This window comes from Bos taurus, chromosome 9 (assembly GCF_002263795.3).
Source record: "Bos taurus isolate L1 Dominette 01449 registration number 42190680 breed Hereford chromosome 9, ARS-UCD2.0, whole genome shotgun sequence".
Taxonomy (NCBI): domain Eukaryota; kingdom Metazoa; phylum Chordata; class Mammalia; order Artiodactyla; family Bovidae; genus Bos; species Bos taurus.
In genome coordinates, this window is record NC_037336.1 from 43,178,176 (window position 1) to 43,196,054 (window position 17,879).

Here is a 17,879-nt window from a genome sequence, read left to right on the forward strand (position 1 = left end):
GGAACAAAAATGGAAACAGTGACAGATTTTATTTTCTTGGGTTCCAAAACCACTGCGGATGGTGACTGTAGCCATGAAATCAAACGACTCTTACTCCTTGGAAGAAAAGCTATGACAAACCTAGACAGCATATTAAAAGCAGAGACATCACTTTGCTGACAAAGGTCTGTATAGTCAAGGCTATGGTTTTTCCAGTAGTCATGTACGGATGTGAAAGTTGGACCATAAAGAAGGCTGAGTGCAGGAGAATTGATGCTTTCAAACAAATACAGTGAATGAAATTGAAGACTCATTGGTTAGGCATGATAAAAAAGATGCAGTATGTGAAATTATCAGCAGACTTGAAGATAAATCAATAGATATTATCTAAACAAAGAGGGGAAAAAGGTAAAAGAAAAAGAACAGGTCTTTAGGCTGTAGGATAGTATCAAGCAATCTAGCATATGTGTAATTAGAATCCCAGAAAGAGAGGAGACAGTAGATGAAGAAGAAAAGGTTATTTGAATTTCACGCCAGTCAGAATGGCTGTGATCCAAAAGTCTATAAGCAATAATTGCTGGAGAGGATGTGGAGAAAAGGGAACCCTCTTACACTGTTGGTGGGAATGCAAACTAGTACAGCCACTATGGAGAACAGTGTGGAGATTCCTTAAAAACTGGAAATAGAACTGCCATATGACCCAGCAATCCCACTGCTGGGCGTACACACCAAGGAAACCAGAACTGAAAGAGACACGTGTGCCCCAATGTTCATCGCAGCACTGTTTATAATAGCCAGTAATGGAAGCAACCTAGATGTCCATCAGCAGATGAATAGATAAGAAAGCTGTGGTACATGTACACAATGGAGTATCACTCAGCCATTAAAAAGAATACATTTGAATCAGTTCTAATGAGATGGATGAAACTGGAGCCTACTATACAGAGTGAAGTAAGCCAGAAAGAAAAACACCAATACAGTATACATGGAATATATATGGAATATATAAATATATATAAATTCCATATATATGGAATTTAGAAAGATGGTAATGACAACCCTGTATGTGAGACAGCAAAAGAGACACAGATGTATAGAACAGTCTTTTGGACTCTGGTCGGGGGTGGTGGGGGGGATGATTTGGGAGAATGGCACTAAAACATGTATAATATCATATAAGAAACGAATCACCAGTCCAGGTTCGATGCAGGATATAGGAAGCTTGGGGCTGGTGCACTGGGATGACCCAGAGGGATGGTATGGGGAGGCAGGTGGGAGGGGGGTTCAGGATGGAGAACATGTGTATACCCGTGGTGGATGCATGTTGATGTATGGCAAAACAATATTGTAAAGTAAAAAAATAATAATAAAATAAAATAAAATAAAATCAGCCTGAAAAAAAATTAAATAAAAAATCCAAATTGTGAAAAAAAAAAAAATATTATAAATTTTAAAAATTTGAGAAAAAGTAATTTCAGCAGATCCCAAATGGAATAATTTCAGCCATTTAGGTGTCATTGATTCAACACCCAGTCTCACCTACTTACCAACAAGACATAGGAGAATTTCTGTAAGCATAATAGGGCCTGGGGTAGGCTATAAATATTGAGAAGGAGCAGTGATGCTGACAAAATTTGCAGATCTTGTCCCAGAATCTGGCTGACTTCAGGAAGCAATTTTAGAGGACACTTTTCCTACCCAATAATCTGTTGTTCCTCTTTGAGGCCAACAGATGGGGTCTCCAAACATTTTACCTTGATTTGACTCCAGCTTAAATTCAACTTGAAGGTCATGTTATATTTATATGGAGATTAACAGGGATTTCTGAGAGCTAGAAAAAATGGGATGGGGTAGGGTAGAAACAAAGGAAGGCTAACTCAAAGCACAAATAGCCTCATATTAGGAATCAGGTTGAAGGAGGGAAATAAAGGAAAGATTGGGGACTTCTCGAGTGGTCAGCCAGTTAAGATTTCACCCTCCAATACATGGGGTGTGAGTTCAATCCCTGGTTAGGGAGCTAATATCCCACATGCCTCAGAGCCAAAAAACTAAAACATGAAACAGAAGCAATATGGTAACAAACTCAATAAAGTCTTAAAAAATGGTCCACATTAAAAATTCTTAAAAAAAAAAAAAAAAAAGATTGGCAGGAATTACCCCCAGTAACTCATATTCCTGCTGGGTCCTGCTCTGTTACACAGGCCACCTAGGAGGCTTTTTGTGGCAAATAATAGAAATTTTAAAAAATTAAAAAGCAAACTATGCCAAACTGACTTACCTATGAAAAAACTCATCACCTTACAAAACTGAAACTCCAGAAGTAGGGTAGGTTCCAGGGCTGGTTGAATCAGCAACTCAGCGATGTCAGTAAAACCTGTATTTTCTCTTCCCTGTTTCACTTTTCTCCACAAAGTCTTCATTAAGATTGAGTCTCTTCAGGTTTTAAGAAATCTGCTGGCACACAGGGTTATGTATGTAGACTTGTTTACATCTAGCAGGAGAAAGAAAAAGCAAGAAAACTCCTCCTTCAAGCAAGGAATATAAATCCTTCCCTTTAGTCTGATTCAGCCACCTTAAGTTGTGCTGATAAGGGGAAAAGTGTTTACCGAAATAAGATTTCCAAACTGAGATGTGTAGGGTAACTTTAAGCTTGAATCTCTGCTCAGGTTCCTAGGAGGGGCCTCTGATATCAAGGAGGTTCTGAAGCTACCGATCTTGATCATTTAGAAGTAAATCTCCTGTAGCAAGAGTAAATCACATTCTCACTTATTTTATGTTGCTAAGGAGCAAACTGACAAGCCTATGATCACCTGCACTGTGGTGATTTCTCTAGGATCAGTCATTTCTCCAGTCCCTCAAGACAAGCTCTGATAGTCAGCAAGGGCACACTGTTTGAGACCATTTATAAGCATTTTACAGATGTGAGAGCTGGATCATAAAAAAAGGCTGAGTGCCAAGAACTGATGCTTTCAAATTGTGGTGCTGGAGAAGACTTGCGAGAGTCCCCTGGACTGTAAGGAGATCAAACCAGTCAATCCTAAAGGAAATCAACCCTGAGTGTTTATTAGAAGGACTGATGCTGAAGCTGAGCTCCAGTATTTTGGCCACCTAGTGCAAAGAGCTGACCTATTGGAAAAGACCCTGATGCTGGGAAGGATTGAGGGCACGAGGAGAAAGAGATAACAGAGGATGAGATGGTTGGATGGCATCACTGACTCAATGGACATGAGTTTGAGCAAACACTGAGAGAGTGGAAAACGGGGAAGCCTGGCATGTTGCTGTCCATGGGGTCAGAAAGAGTCAGACATGACTTAGCAACTGAACAACAGCAACAAATAAGCATTTTAGGTGAGAGATGATAATAATCATAGTACCAATAATAGAGCCAATCTGCTCACAGCATCACCCATAATATATTGAGGACTCTCACAGAAACAACAAAATCCCAAACAATAATCACAAGACAACATGAAATTGAACAACACTGATTGAAAATTACGTGAAGAGTTTTGAGTGAAAGCACCCAAAGGGCAATAATTTGTTATGTGACTATTCTAAGTTACTCTGTGGCATAGAGAAACAGTTTGTTAAGTGTATTTTCACATGTAACCAGATATGTAGTCTAACTTGGCCTATTTATTTATGGTGCATGAGTATCCTTCCTAGGAATGAGAAAAAACAATGACAAAGACTTGTGATCTATTTGTCAAGACTGGGTCACAGTTTTCAGCCTAAGAATTAGTATTAATAAGCAAGTCAGGAGGAAAGGAAAAAAGCTTATTGGGAGAGCCAAAGGGAAAATTGGTAAGTTCAGTCTCACAGTTTACACATGGACTTTTGTTTTACTTACTGATACCTGCAGAGTTTGTTTAGCCACCGATGGTACAATTAAAAAGTCCTGAAAGTTTAGTCTCATGTCATCGTTTTTATTGAGAACAGACATCAGTTACATCGTCATCTACCAAGTGATCTTTGAAGCACCCTGGCTGCCCAGTAATTCCATTCATTGCCCTAGATGTGCTGACAATGGGTTGAAGCAGAGGGTGAATACCCACACAGAAGTGAAGAGGGGTTACAGCGGCACAGAGAAATCTTTGGAGGACAAGAGCAAGTACAAGGCCAAAAGATGAGGTAAGAGGCAGCATAGAAATCCTTGAGAACAGTGACCTACACTGTTCTTGCGTGCTAAACTGCTTGAGTCGCGTCTGACTCTCTGCGACCCCATGGACTGTAGCCACCCAGGCTTCTCTATCTGTGGGATTCTCCAGGCAAGAATACTGCAGTGGGTTGCCATGCCCTCCTCCAGGGGATCTTCCCGATCCAGGGATCAAACCCAAGTCTCTCATGTCTCCTGCATTGGCAGGCGGGTTCTTTTCCACTAGCATCACCTGGGAAGCCCGAACTGTCCTTGGTGGGAGTCTTTTCAAACCACAGAGTCTGGCAAACTAGGAAAACAGGAGATGAAGGTAAAACTCATGCCAGACTCAGCAAACAGCAGCTGGAACCAGAGAAACCCGAGGACAGCCCTGAGCATGGAAAAAATACTTCTAGTTATATATTATTCTCCAGAGCCAGACCATACACAAAGGGTCACCCTTGAAAGTGAAGGATGATTTGACTTGGCATATGTGTCTGTCTTTGAAAAGCAGTATAATGCTTTCTGGACACAGATACTTATTTTGAATCTTCCTAATGGCAACTCTTTTTATAAGCTGTGATCCAAATGTACTCAAGTTGAAACCTCCCTCTTCATCCCTGGTCACTCCTGCTGCCTCTGTTCACGTCAGCTGCTGGAGAACCTCTCTCTCCTTGCCTGAATTGAAACTCAGCTCTACCCAGAGAGTAGCAATTCTTTTTCGGTTCTCTCAAGTACTCTTCCACCACTTACACCCCCAGGACAAGGGGTGGGAATAACCTGTCCTCATTCCCTGGTGCAGAATCCAAACATTCCTGTAAAAATGGCTGCTCTCGGAAGTTCTGGTGTTGTTGACACCCACTGGCCACCAGAACACTCCTTCTCCTTCCCCAAGAACTTCTCCTTCTGGCTCACCATATGCCCTTACACTGCAACCCTGCCATCCTCCTGGTAGATGGGACGATACCCATAGATGACATAATCAGCATTCTGGCCTCTCAGTTCTTTAATCAACCCCATCTCTTCCAGCACCTGCTTCTCTGTTACACCATAGATTTTGTCATCTGTCAAATCTCCCCTCTGTCCATAATCCCATCTCATTGTAGGCTAGTCTGCTTTCTTACCCACTCTGTGCCCAAACCTTGCACAAAAGTGAAAGTGAAGTCGCTCAGTCATGTCTGACTCTTTGTGACGCCATGGACTGTAGCCTACCAGGCTCCTTGGTCCATGGAATTTTCCAGGCAAGAGTACTGGAGTGGGTTGCCATTTCCTTCTCCAGGGGATCTTCCCAACCCAGGGGTCGAACCCAGGTCTTCCGCGTTGCAGGCAGACACTTTACCATCTGAGCCACCAGAGAAGACCAAACCTTGCATACATGCGTGCTAAATTGCTTCAGTTGTGTTTGACTCTGTGACCCCATGGACTGTAGCCCACTAGGCTCCTCTGTCCATGAGATTCTGCAGGCAGGAATACACGAGTAGGTTGCCTTGCCCTCCTCCATGGAATCTTTCTGACCCAGGGATCAAACCCTCATCTCTTGCATCTCCTGCATTGGCAGGCAGATTATTTACCACTAGCGTTACCTAGGAAGCCTGTGCCCCAACTTTACTGAGGCTCTTAATCTCCCGGCCCCTCTACTTTTCCTTATCCATCAACCTACCCTATTTTTGCTTCCCTTTGAAGCCACATCAGACACGTGGTCCATCATGTCAGTCACTGTCTCACCAACACCCTAAACTTACTCATCTAGCTCATCCTTTTATCACTCTTTCACCTGGAGGAAAAAAGTCAATCCTGCAAGAACTCATTAATATACTTTTTTACACGTCCTACCTCAGCAGCAAGGCGTAACTGGAGAAGGACCACCCCCTCCGCCCCCACCGCCCCCGCCAGCCTAGAAAAGTCTTCATCATCACTCCCCTCCCTGGGGAATCCCACTGTCCTCTTGTCCACTCATCTTTCAGTCTTTGAACAGCCATTTCAAACTTTCCAAGTCTTTAGGCCCCATCTCATCCCTCTCTAGTGCAAGGTGTCTTTGTTCATACTTCACAGAAGAAACAGAGGCCCTCAGGTGGGAATTCCTGCCACCTGCACCCACAATCCAACCTGTATCTGTACCAGCACCTGAACCCATTCTCTGCACTTCCCTCCTGACAAAATGCAAGTGATGTTCCTCCTTCTTGAAAGGTCAGTTCCCTTCCCCACGCCATGGATTCCAACCATCTCAGAAAAGGTATGTTGCCAAATATCCCCCGTTTTCTAGCCTCGTTCTGTTCCCTTCTTAAGGGATTTTTTTGGTCAGCATCTGAACATGCTCTAATCACTCCTATACTTAAGAAATCCCACTCTCGGACCCCAGATTTCCTTCGTGGTTCTACTCTTTTCCTCTCTCCCCTTCACACCCAAACTGGTTGGGAGAATTGTGCGTAGTCATCCTTTGCCCTCATTCAGCACCTGTTTACCCATCAACCTCATCTAACTGGCATCTTCCCCTGCTTCTTTTTTAAAACTGTTTTTATTAAAGTGTCCGGTGACCTCCACACCCTAAATCTCAGGGGCACACCTCAGTCTTCCTTGTATGTGACCTCTCAGCAGAGCTGAACTGATTTAACCTTCTTCTATTTTTTATTGGTATCTAAGCTGCCATACTCCCCTGGTTTTTCTTCCACCTCTATTTCTCAGTCCCTTGGCAGATTCTCCTCTTCTAACTGATTTTTAAATGTTGAAACTGCTCAGGTTTAACCCTAGATCCTCTCCTTTTCTTACTCCTCACTGTCTAAGTCATCTCACCCACTTTCATGACTTCAGTTCTATGCTCTGGAATCTGTACAACAGCCCAGACTTTTCTCTAGTCTCCAGAGCTTCTCAGTTACCTGCTTTACATCTCTGCTTAGATGCCACCAGCCCATTTGTTTAGAACTAAAGTCATGGCCTTTTCCATCATGCCAGACACCTTTCATTTTCTCCTCTGAATCCACTCTCCATCCAGGAGGCTGATTTAGTTGACTATATCCATTGGCTTCCTTGACTCTGGCTTCCACTTGGGTTTGGCCACTGGGGATCCCTGGGAAGAGACTGGAAACCAGGGAGAGAGTGAGGTCAAGGTGTTCACTCCCACAGCTCCCTGTCTGTGAGGTTGCCAAGAGCTGCCCGAGTCCCTTGACTGAAGGTCGCTGCTTCTCTTAATGAGGCATCTACACATGACCCTCCTCTTCAAGTCTAGGGCAGTTCTGCTCAGTGCTACCAGCACCAGTTATTGTCTTATCCTTTGTGATTTCCATGTATTCTGTCTGTACTATCGTAAATAGTTCCCTCTTGAAATTATCTGCATATGAGCACCTGATGTTTCTGTTTGGTATTCTGACTGATAGAGTAATTGATACTAGAAGTTGTCCCAGGCAATAGATCTTCATAACGTGCTTTTGGGATTGGGCTGATCATATTTGAGGAACTGAACCTTGCAGGGACATGGAGTTTCAAAGGATAGAAATGGACACTCATCATCAATGCATGCATAGTATCATAAGGATTCAGATGATCCGTGGTCATAGCAAGGGATGAAGAGTAAGTGGAGGGCAAGACATGGGAAAGGAGGCTGTGGCACTTAGTTGCTCTGTCAAAGGAAGTGATTGTAAAGGTTGTGGTGTCATCTAGTTTGTTTTTGTTGTTGTTGTTGCTTTTTACAGCTCCAAAGTACATATATAGGCAAAATGATGAGTATGAATATATATATAATATATATATTTAAGAACACCTGTAGTTCAGAATCAAGCCTCCATGGAAAACTTGAAGAAATCTCTTGATCTGGAGTCCTTACCATGAACACCCAAGCCCTGGACCTCATTGCAAGGTTGTAAAATTAAAGCGCCAATTGAAAGTTCAGCCTTTCTAGGTCTCTAATACCAGTGTAAGGCACAGGTGGGACATGGATAAGGCTGAGAACTTTGAGCTCTAGATTTTCCTGAGCCCTCTTTCTGCAGAACAGTATTTTCAGTGACTACACCCAGAGCAGTTGCCTTTAGAGCTGCCTTTTCTCAGACCCACACTCTCTCCTCTGTTTGCCTCCAGCTCTGTAACAAGAGTTAGAGCTCAATATGGTCCAAAAGGAGAAATAGAAAAGTGCCATTTTCAGCTAAAATAGCCTATTCACCCAAAGAGTTACGAGATCTTAACACATGGTACCTGGAGGAGCAGGAAGATCGTATGTGGGAGGAGGTTGTAAGGGTGTTGGAGGAAGATAGTAAGGATCCATCAGCTGAATATACTGACATGGAACGTCTCCTAAGACTCAGGGTTAGCTCAAGTGCCAAGGACTGGTGTGAATTGTCTGCTGGATTGGCCAACAAGAGCCTGGAGTCTATGATGACCTGTGGTTCTTTAGGTCAAAATTCTGTAAATTCTCTGGCATAATATAGAACAGCGGTTCAAATGCAGTGGTGACTACATCACCTGGGACCATCAACATCAGCCTTGAATATGTTAGAAATGGAAATTCTTGAATCTCACCCTAGATTTACAGAATTGGAAACTCTGGAGATGGGGCCTGGGCATTTGCACTTTCAAAAATGAATCAGTTGCAATTACAGTTTAAGAAACACTGCTGTAAAACAAATGTTAATGTGTTTATGAATCACCTGGGGATTTTGTTAAGATGTTGATTATGCTTTGGCAGGTCTAGGACTGACCTGGTTTCTAATGTGCTCTCAGGTGATGCCATGATGCAGCTAGTCCATGAACTGCGCTTAGAGAAGCAAGACTGTGAGAGGGGAGAGAGTCCAGAGGCCGAGGGAAACGGGAATGTTGGGAGGGATTAATTACTCCAACCGTTAAACCATCACCTCTCCAAATGCCCTGGGAGGACCAACCATGGCAAGAGAAAATGCACTGGTGAAGGAGGCACCAGAGTCACTGAAGAGCTCTGACGTGACTCTCTGAAGGTCAGAAATGATGATGCTGATGTGGCAGTGAGATTGATTTCCCTGGTTTCTGGTTTCCATCAGAGACAACATAAATGCAATTATCTTAATAAGCCATAGGGATGAAGAAATAAGAGTTTTATATGCAGGGATCTGTGGCAATCAATGGCTAACTGATCACCAGATTCCTAAAATGAACTGGATGGGAGGTTTACTAAGTTACTTGCTTACAAATGTAGGGAGAAAAATTCTAGCTCTGCTGGGCAGGGACCAAAGTTGCATCACCATAGTGGGAATGTATAGCCTCTTATTCAGTTTCCTGGCAGCTCAGATGGTAAAGAGTCCACTTGCAATGCAGGAGACCCAGGTTTGATCCTTGGATCAGGAAGATCCCCTGGAGAAGGGAGTAGCAGCCCACTCCAGTATTCTTTCCTGGAGAATCCCATGGACAGAGGAGCCTGGGGTTGCAAAGTCCATGGGGTCGCAAAGAGTCAGACATGACTGAGGGACTAACACATCCAGTCCCCAGACTGAAGCCAGTTCACAGACCAGGACCTTTTGAGAAAGGACTCTGCAACTTACCTCAAGCCTAGAGGGACAAGGGACAATTTATCAGGGTGACTGAGGAAAAAGCACTGTCCAGCTCTGTGGGGGGTTGTTACTGAGCTTATGCTAACTCCCCTGATCAGAAATGCCATCTGGGTTCACTAGAGTGGCTGTTGAGATCAGATGGTGGAGCCTTGACATGAGCTGTCAAGAGGTCCAGTGAGACTGCAGGCTGATGGGACCCCCTGTTCCAGGATACATAGCTGGAGGAGACATCCCCAGTAACTGGAATGCTCCCCACATTGTCCCTGAGGGCTCTGATGGCAGTGCCACCACCTCCTGGTAAATGATAAACGCCCTACCCTAAATGCACACCAAAGCCATCTTTTACTCCTGTCCCCACTGGGAAACCTCTTACTCTCGACTGTCTGAGTTTCTTCTCAGGATACTCTCCCTTCTTCCCTTCCCTCAGTGCCTGTTCTGTTGCAGACCAATCCTTTTCTACATCCTCTGCGCCTCTCTCAGGCTTCTGGGCTTCGTCACCTTCACTGAAAGTTGCGTCTCCCCTGAACACCTCTTTTGGCCCAGTTTGCTTGAGGAGATACTGCCTGTCCTCTGGAGCAGTTGGTTAACCCTCATTATTGCTATAGTTAATCCCTCTCTACAATGAAAAACAAATGTTTAAGTCAAGTAAGTCAGACATGCTGGTTGTAAAGCACTGCAACAGGACACACTAAATACAGACTGAAAAAGGGCTCTCTTTTTCCTTCCTCTTCTCAGAGGTAAGCAGTGTTAAAAAATTTTTTTGCTTACACATATAAGCTAACATGTGACTTTGTTGATCACAAATAGAATAATACTGTCCCTATTATTTTGTGACATGCTGTTCCCATGCAGCAGTATATCTTAGACCTCATATTATGTTATATAGATCTATCATATATTTTTAAAATTAAACTTTATGTTTTGAGATAGTGGTAGACTCATGGGAAGCTATGAGAAATAATGGAGAAGGCAATGGCACCCCACTCCAGTACTCTTGCTTGGAAAATCCCATGGACGGAGAAGCCTGTTAGGCTGCTATCCATGGGGTCGCTAAGAGTCAGACACGACTGAAGTGATTTAGCATAGCATAGCATAAGAAATAAAACAGGGAGATCCCAGGTACCCTCTAGCAAGTTTCCTTCAGTGGTAACTTCTTGAAAAATTGTAGTACAGCATCACAACTAGGATATTGATAGTGACACAATCCATCAGTCTTACACATGTGTAGGTTCCTGTGTGAACCATCACAATCAAGACACAGAGCAGCTCCATCGCCATGAGGATCCTGGTGTTGCCCTTGTATACCCACCCCTCTGCCCTCTCGCACCTTCCCTTGCTTGTCACTCCAGACAACCACTCACCTGTTCTCCATTTCTATCCTTTGGTCAGTTCAGAAATGTTATATAAATGTAATCAGGTAGTTCATCGCCTTTTGGAATTGGCTTTTTCATTCAGCATAACTTCCTGGGATTCAACCAGGTTGTGTACATCAACTTCTTCTTGCTGAGTAGTATCCATGGTGTGGATGTACCAGTTGGTTTAACCTCTCAATCACTAAAGGACAGCTTAAATGTTTCCAGTTTTTGACTATTATGAATAAAGTTGTTTTGAACATTCATGACAATTTTTGTGTGAACATGAGTTTATATTTCTGTGGGATAAATGCCCATGAGCATAATTACTGGGTTCTGTGGTAATTGCATGTTTAGAGGAAATCAACACACTCATATGCTATGAATGTAAGTGTTAAATAGAACAGTATTTTAGGAGAGTAGATGGGCCATATTTATCTTTGTTCAAAATGCATATACATTTTAACTCAATTTTGTTTTTAGAAACCTATCTTCAGAAATATCTGTATATTTGCTAAAAGATATATGTACCAGGACATTCACTGTAGCAATGTTTGCACTGGGATAAAATGTAAAACAACCAAAATGGCCATACAATACTGTATAACTCTTTTTATTTCAGACATTGAGTGGGTGCAAACTGTTACCTTGGGATTTTTTTTGGTTTTTTTTTTAACTTTTTGTTTTATATTTGAGGATAGCAGAATCAAGATTGCTGGAAGAAATATCAACAACTTCAGATATGCAGATGATACCACCCTAATGGCAGAAAGCAAAGAGGAACTGAAAAACCTCTTGATGAAGGTGAAAGAAGAGAGTGAAAAAGCTGGCTTAAAACTCAACATTCAAAAAATTAGGATCATGGCATCTGGTCCCATCACTTCACAGAAAATAGATGGAGAAAAAATGGAAACAATGACAGACTTTATTTTCTTGGGCTCCAAAATCACTGTGGATGGTGACTGTAGCCATGAAATTAAAAGACACTTGCTCCTTGGAAGAAAAGCTATTACAAACCTAGAGTGTATTAAAAAGCAGAGACATTACTTGGCCAACAAAGGTCCATCTAGTCAAAGCTATGGTTTTTCCAGTAGTTATGTATGGATGTGAGAGTTGGACCATAAAGAAGGCTTAGCGCTGAAGAACTGATGCTTTTGAACTGTGGTGCTGCCATCTATGGGGTCGCACAGAGTCAGACACGACTGAAGCGACTTAGCAGCAGCAGCAGCAGCAGCTGGAGAAGACACTTGAGAGTCCCTTGGACTACAGGATCAAACCAGTCAATCCTAAAGGAAATCAACCCTGAATATTCATTGGAAGGACTGAGACTGATACTGAAGCTGAAGCTCCAATACTTTGGCCACCCAATGCGAAGAACTGACTCATTGACAAAGACCCTGATGCTGGGAAATATTGAGGGCAGGAGGAGAAAGGCGTGATAGAGGATGAGATGATTGGATAGCGTCACGGACTCAATCACTGACTCAACTCTGGGAGATAGTAAAGGACAAGAAAGCCTGGTGTGGTGCAGTTCATGGGGTTGCAAAGAGTAGGACACAACTTAGTGACTGAATAACAACAAATAGCAGGTTAACAATGTTGTGATAGTTTCAGGTGAACAGCAAAGGAACTCAGCCATACATATACACTTATCCATTCTCTCCCAAACTCCCCCCGGCTACCCTCATCCAGGCTACCACATAACACTGAGCAGAGTTCCCTGTGCTATACAGGGATCCTTGTTGCTATATGGTGCTATATAATAGGTCCTTGTTGGTTATCCATGTGTTACCTTGTTTTAATTTGAAACTCCTTCTGTAGGAACTAGAGATGAAGCATTTTTTTTCCCTGACATATTTGATCATTTTTATTTCTTCTGGCCTAATCTTCACATTCTTTGCATAAAATACACACTTGAGTGATTGTTCTTTTGTTGAGTTTTAGGCATTTTTATACAGGTCATATTTTGGGTGTTAACCCCTTATCTGTTGGCCTGCTACTTGACCTTCATCAACTAAAGCTTTTGGATTTCTGTGAGATCAGATCTGTCACACTTTACTCTAATGTTTCTTGTCTTGTTTGGGGAGAGCTCGCCTACCTCCTATTGTGGTTTTATGCTTATTTTATTAGAGCTATGCTGTAATGTTAGCATTTGTAAGATGACTCAAATCCTTTTGAAAGGGACACAGATACTATAAATAAAGAAAAGATAGTAGATCCCATAAATAAAGAAAAATACTGTGTGTAACCTGGGAAATAATTTTTATTAATTTAAAATTGTCATGTTTCTTGACAAATATAATTCTTGCTGTGCTGTATACGTGTTAGAGTGATGCTGGAAGGAGTAATCATATCATAGCTTTAAAGGATTATGAACACCTAAGGGAATGATGCTATTTAAACACGTTGCTAATAATGTGTTTGCACATTTTTCAAACTGCTCCGATTACATTCACGTGGCTAAAGAGCATGGCTTGGACTGGCCTCCTCTGAGAAGGATGGAGAACGAGAGGAGGTCAGAATATTATTCCACAAGAGGTTGTTTAGGCAAGGAAGTCATTTATCTTGCTGTGGACAGAATGAAGAGCTTGCCATCCAGCAATTTGTAATTGATCACAATTATGTTCCCCAGTGGGGGTTGGAGGAACAAAATGAAGGGAAATGTTTGGTCAAAAGATGAGCACAACTCTGAGTATTTAGTCAGATCCCAAATTTAGGTTGATTTAGCAACAACATCAAAAAATGAAGTCATTCAGAAAAGAACCCCAAATGAAACAAAGACATGAAAATGGAGATTTATTCCACATGTTGTGGATTGATGTTTCCTTGGAAGGAGTGGTCAGGAATTCTTGAGTCTTAAAGCAACCACGTATTAAAGTAATTTAACTAATTTAGACATGTTTGCCGCTACCACAAAGAAAATAAATTATAGTGGGCTCTAGCCTGATGGCTAAAAAGCCAATTCACCGAAAATGGAAGGATGTTGATGGTATTCATATTAGGTAATCGGTACAGTATGTCAGCCTTAGTGGTCTGGTTAACCAAATGAATGCACATTTAGTGAAATTCAGTATAATTTTTTCCTAGAACTACCCTGCTCAATTACAGCAAAATAGGTTCTACTAATCACAGGTTGCATAACTTGGAGATTAAGTATGGTTTGGGGACAGAGATGCTTTTTATTATAGCGTTTGGTCTTCTGTGGAGCATAAGGGAAGATGTGTCAGCAAAGCTAATGTGGTTTCTTCCTTGTTTTAGGAATCTGCTTAAGAGTTTAAGTGATCATAGGACCTGAACATACTTCAGTGCTCATTCAATCAACTGCCTTCATTTTACAAAAGAGGAAAGAGAAGAAAGGTGGTAACTTGTCTGAGGTCACATAGTGAGTTCATGACAGCCTGGATGATATTTGGGTCTTCCGACACCCAGTCCTGCGTACTGTAACTATAAGAAAATGCACACTCTGAATGTCCAGGCCGGATGGGACCTCTGGCCCAATTTCAGGTAACAGACATTTTCACAATCTTTCCTGAATGGAAGGACCATGTCAAGTTAATTCCATTGAACCCCTGGAGGAATGAAGAAGGGATTCAGAAACTAGGTCTCTGAACCTAAGGTCAAAGCTTGAGTCGTTGTTCTTTCTTTCCAGGGCTGACTTGGACTCTTCATTTCAGATGATGATCAGTATGTAGGCACCTGTTGTGGAGAAGCCAGGTCACTGCCCCTGCTCTCTCTGGCTTGCTCTCATTTGCTGGTGGCTTTGTAATTTGAAACAATGCACCTTAGGCTGAATGTTGGGGAACTCTGAGCTGGGGGTAGGAGTGTCACAGAAAAGGGGGAAAGGATAGCTAAACGCTAATTAAGCATTAAATATTTTTTTAATTTGCAATTTTCTCTGTGTATTTTGGAACCTGTAACTTCCCCCTGACTCAGATAATTCCTTAGTCTCTGAGAAGCTCACGGGCCCTAGGCACTATGCTTGTAGAGCCTGTGGGGTGAGGACTTAGAAAGGAGCGCCGTCTGGGTACTGTAATCTTCCCTTGTTTTTGGCAGTCCCCACCCTTCACATCTACCCAAGACTCCCTCAGTCAGAGTTGAAGACACCTTAAGGAGATCAGGGAGTGACTCAGACTTGCTGAAAAATGACAGACAAGTTAAAAAATGTTGAATCACATGATCTTATCTTATTCAAGTCCTTTGGAAAACAGGTTAGCCAGTCAGTGATGCTTTCTTGTCTGTCAAATTCCCGTTCCCTGCCCACCCTGTAGGCCCAGGCCAGTGTTCTGTCACCACTTCTACCATAATTACCATCCTGGTGTGAAAGGAATGCTGTGGAAGACAGGGCTGTGGTAAATATGTGTTAATAGTATTTCTTCGGCTACTCAACATCCATTCCCCCTTCCTGTTGGTGTCTGATTTCTTTTAGGGAATTACCTCTTCCCCACATATGCAGTTGTAGTGGGATATAAACCCAGGTGTCTGCTCAGAACCATGGAAGCTCTTAAAGAGAACTGATTCTGCCTCTCTCAGCCCTGAGGGTGGACATGTGGTCTAAGCACAACCTATCTGATAAGCTGTTCTGAAACTTTAACCTTGAACAACTGACGCAAGGATCTCAGAACAGTTGGCAGGAAGCCAAGCTGAATAGACTGAATTGTCTGCTCCTGACCTCTTAGAATCTCCTTGATTCCTGCCCATCTCTAGGCCTGACCCTTGATGCTCCTATCCATCATGTGAGTACCCAGATAGCTTTTAATACATTCCCTCTTGGCTATCTTAGCCTGAGCTGGTTTCCATTGCTTGCAGCCGAGAATTCTGGTACAAGATCACTTTCTGGCTGGACCATCACAGGTGTAGTGTTATCTTCAAATCTATCCTGTCTGGAATGTTCTCCTAGAATTAGCCTAAACTAGCTCTTTCCTCTACTTGGTGACACAGCCTCCAAGTTTGGCTTTTTAAAGCTGATACTAATAGACAATATTCCTCTGGTTTTCTCACCCTTATGTACTGTGCTTAGTCACCCAGTCGTGTCCGACTCTTTGAGACTCTGTGGACTATAGCCTGCCAGGCTCCTCTGTCCATGAGATTCTCAAGGCAAGATACTAGAGTGGGTAGCCTTGCCCTCCTTCAGGGGATCTTCCCAATCCAGGAGTTGAACCAGAGTCTCCTGCATTGCAGGAGGATTCTTTACCAACTGACCTACCCAGGAAGCCTCACCCTTATGGTTCTTTGTATTAAAACAAACACAGAAACTCATCAGGACTCCACTCCCATAGCTGTCACTGATATGAGGGCTCCATTCTTCTGCTCGGAACTCTCAGCTCAGGAACCCACCTCTCTCAGGCAAACATATCATAAATGTTTCTCTACCAGAGTAGTTAAAATTAATAAGACTGACAATACAGTGTTCACAAGGATGCAGAGCAACTGCAACTCATACACTTGCTGGTGAGAATGCAAAATGACACAGTCACTTTGGAAATTTGTTGACAGTTTCTAATAAAGTTAAATATATGCCTATTCTTTAACCTAACAATCCCACCTCTAGATATATATCAAAGAAAAATTAGTGCATGTGTTCACGACAAAAACCTGTATAAGAATGTTCACTGCTGCTTTATTCATAATAGCCCAAACCCTAGAAATACCCACCAAGTGTTCATCAACAGAAAAATAAGAAATTGTAGTATATTCATACAACGGAATACTGAACACCAATGGAAAAGACAGATGACTCATACATATAACAGTGTGTATAAATTGTATTGAGCGAAAGGCTAGGAATCCACATGACTCCATTCGCAGAAAGCTTGAGGACAGGCAGAACTAACCTATGATAATAGAAGTCAGAATGGTGACTATCTTTGCAGGAACATTAACTAGGAAGAGGCACAGAGAGTCTTCTAGAGTACTGGAATATATTTAATATAGGTGGTAGTTAACATGGGTGTATACATGTGTAAAAATTCACTAAGCTGTACACTTAAGACTTGTATACTTTATTCTGTGTGTTATACTTTAGTGAAGAGGATAAAAAGAAAAGGTAAAAGAAGAAAATGATTATATGGATATCAACAGTTCTATAATTTAAGTGTCTTGTTAATTCTACATCCAGTCAAATTAGATTTATCACCAGTCCCATAGATGATGTTCATGAGGGACTGGAAACCTTTTTTATTTTTCCCCTCTGTGCTTTGTTACATCAAGGCATTAGGAAGCTAATGTGTTTCCCCTTCCAGGAGGATTTATATGTTCAAAGAAAAGCCATTGGGAAAAAATAATGATTAACACACAGGAATGACTGGTTCAATGGTGGGCTTTCGGGCGTCAGTAGAGGAGGTATTTCAGGTCAAGAGAGGGTCAAAGGAAGCTCCCAGAATATTCCACTTCCACTCTGAATGGGTAGAAACGAGCAATAAGTTCCTAATAGACATTTCTGCTGACCCACTGGTGTAGTCAACAGCTTTAGCGTTCTGCTTCTGTGATGGAAAAACCAGCCTGCTTGTTTCCAACAGCCGAGGGGAAGTGTTTGTCTCCTGAGGCCAGTCTTTTCCTCTAAAGCTGGTGGAGAGGGTGGGTCTCTTGGGCAGCTTTCCCTCCACTTGGCAAACAGGAACAGAAAGCAGGAAAAAGAGAGGCCAGGATAGCAGGTGCTAAAGTGAGGGTGGAAGTGGAAAAGCACCGGGAAAGTGAGTGCAGGGCAACACCGAGGGGAACAGACAGAAGACACGGCAGGGGTGAGGAGGGGGCAGGGGACCCAGCAAAGAGCGCAGTGAAAACGCAGATGGTGTCAGTGGACCAGACCCTAAGGCCAGGGCCCCTGTAGCCTTGGCATCTGCAGCCTGTGAGTCTTCTGTCCCTCAGGGAGCAGCTGGAGAGGCAAGTGGTGTCCTGGCTCCTTCCTCT

At 42.6% G+C, this 17,879-nt stretch overlaps 1 long non-coding RNA gene across 1 annotated transcript in view; it reads left to right on the forward strand.

Moving 5' to 3' along the window:
- The window catches only part of LOC132346103 (uncharacterized), a 154,191-nt gene that overhangs the window by 98,334 nt on the left and 37,978 nt on the right, over nucleotides 1-17,879 (forward strand). The window contains exon 2 of the long non-coding RNA XR_009495811.1: nucleotides 14,232-14,477. This is a non-coding gene — a long non-coding RNA (uncharacterized lncRNA). The remainder of the gene's footprint in view (nucleotides 1-14,231; nucleotides 14,478-17,879) is intronic.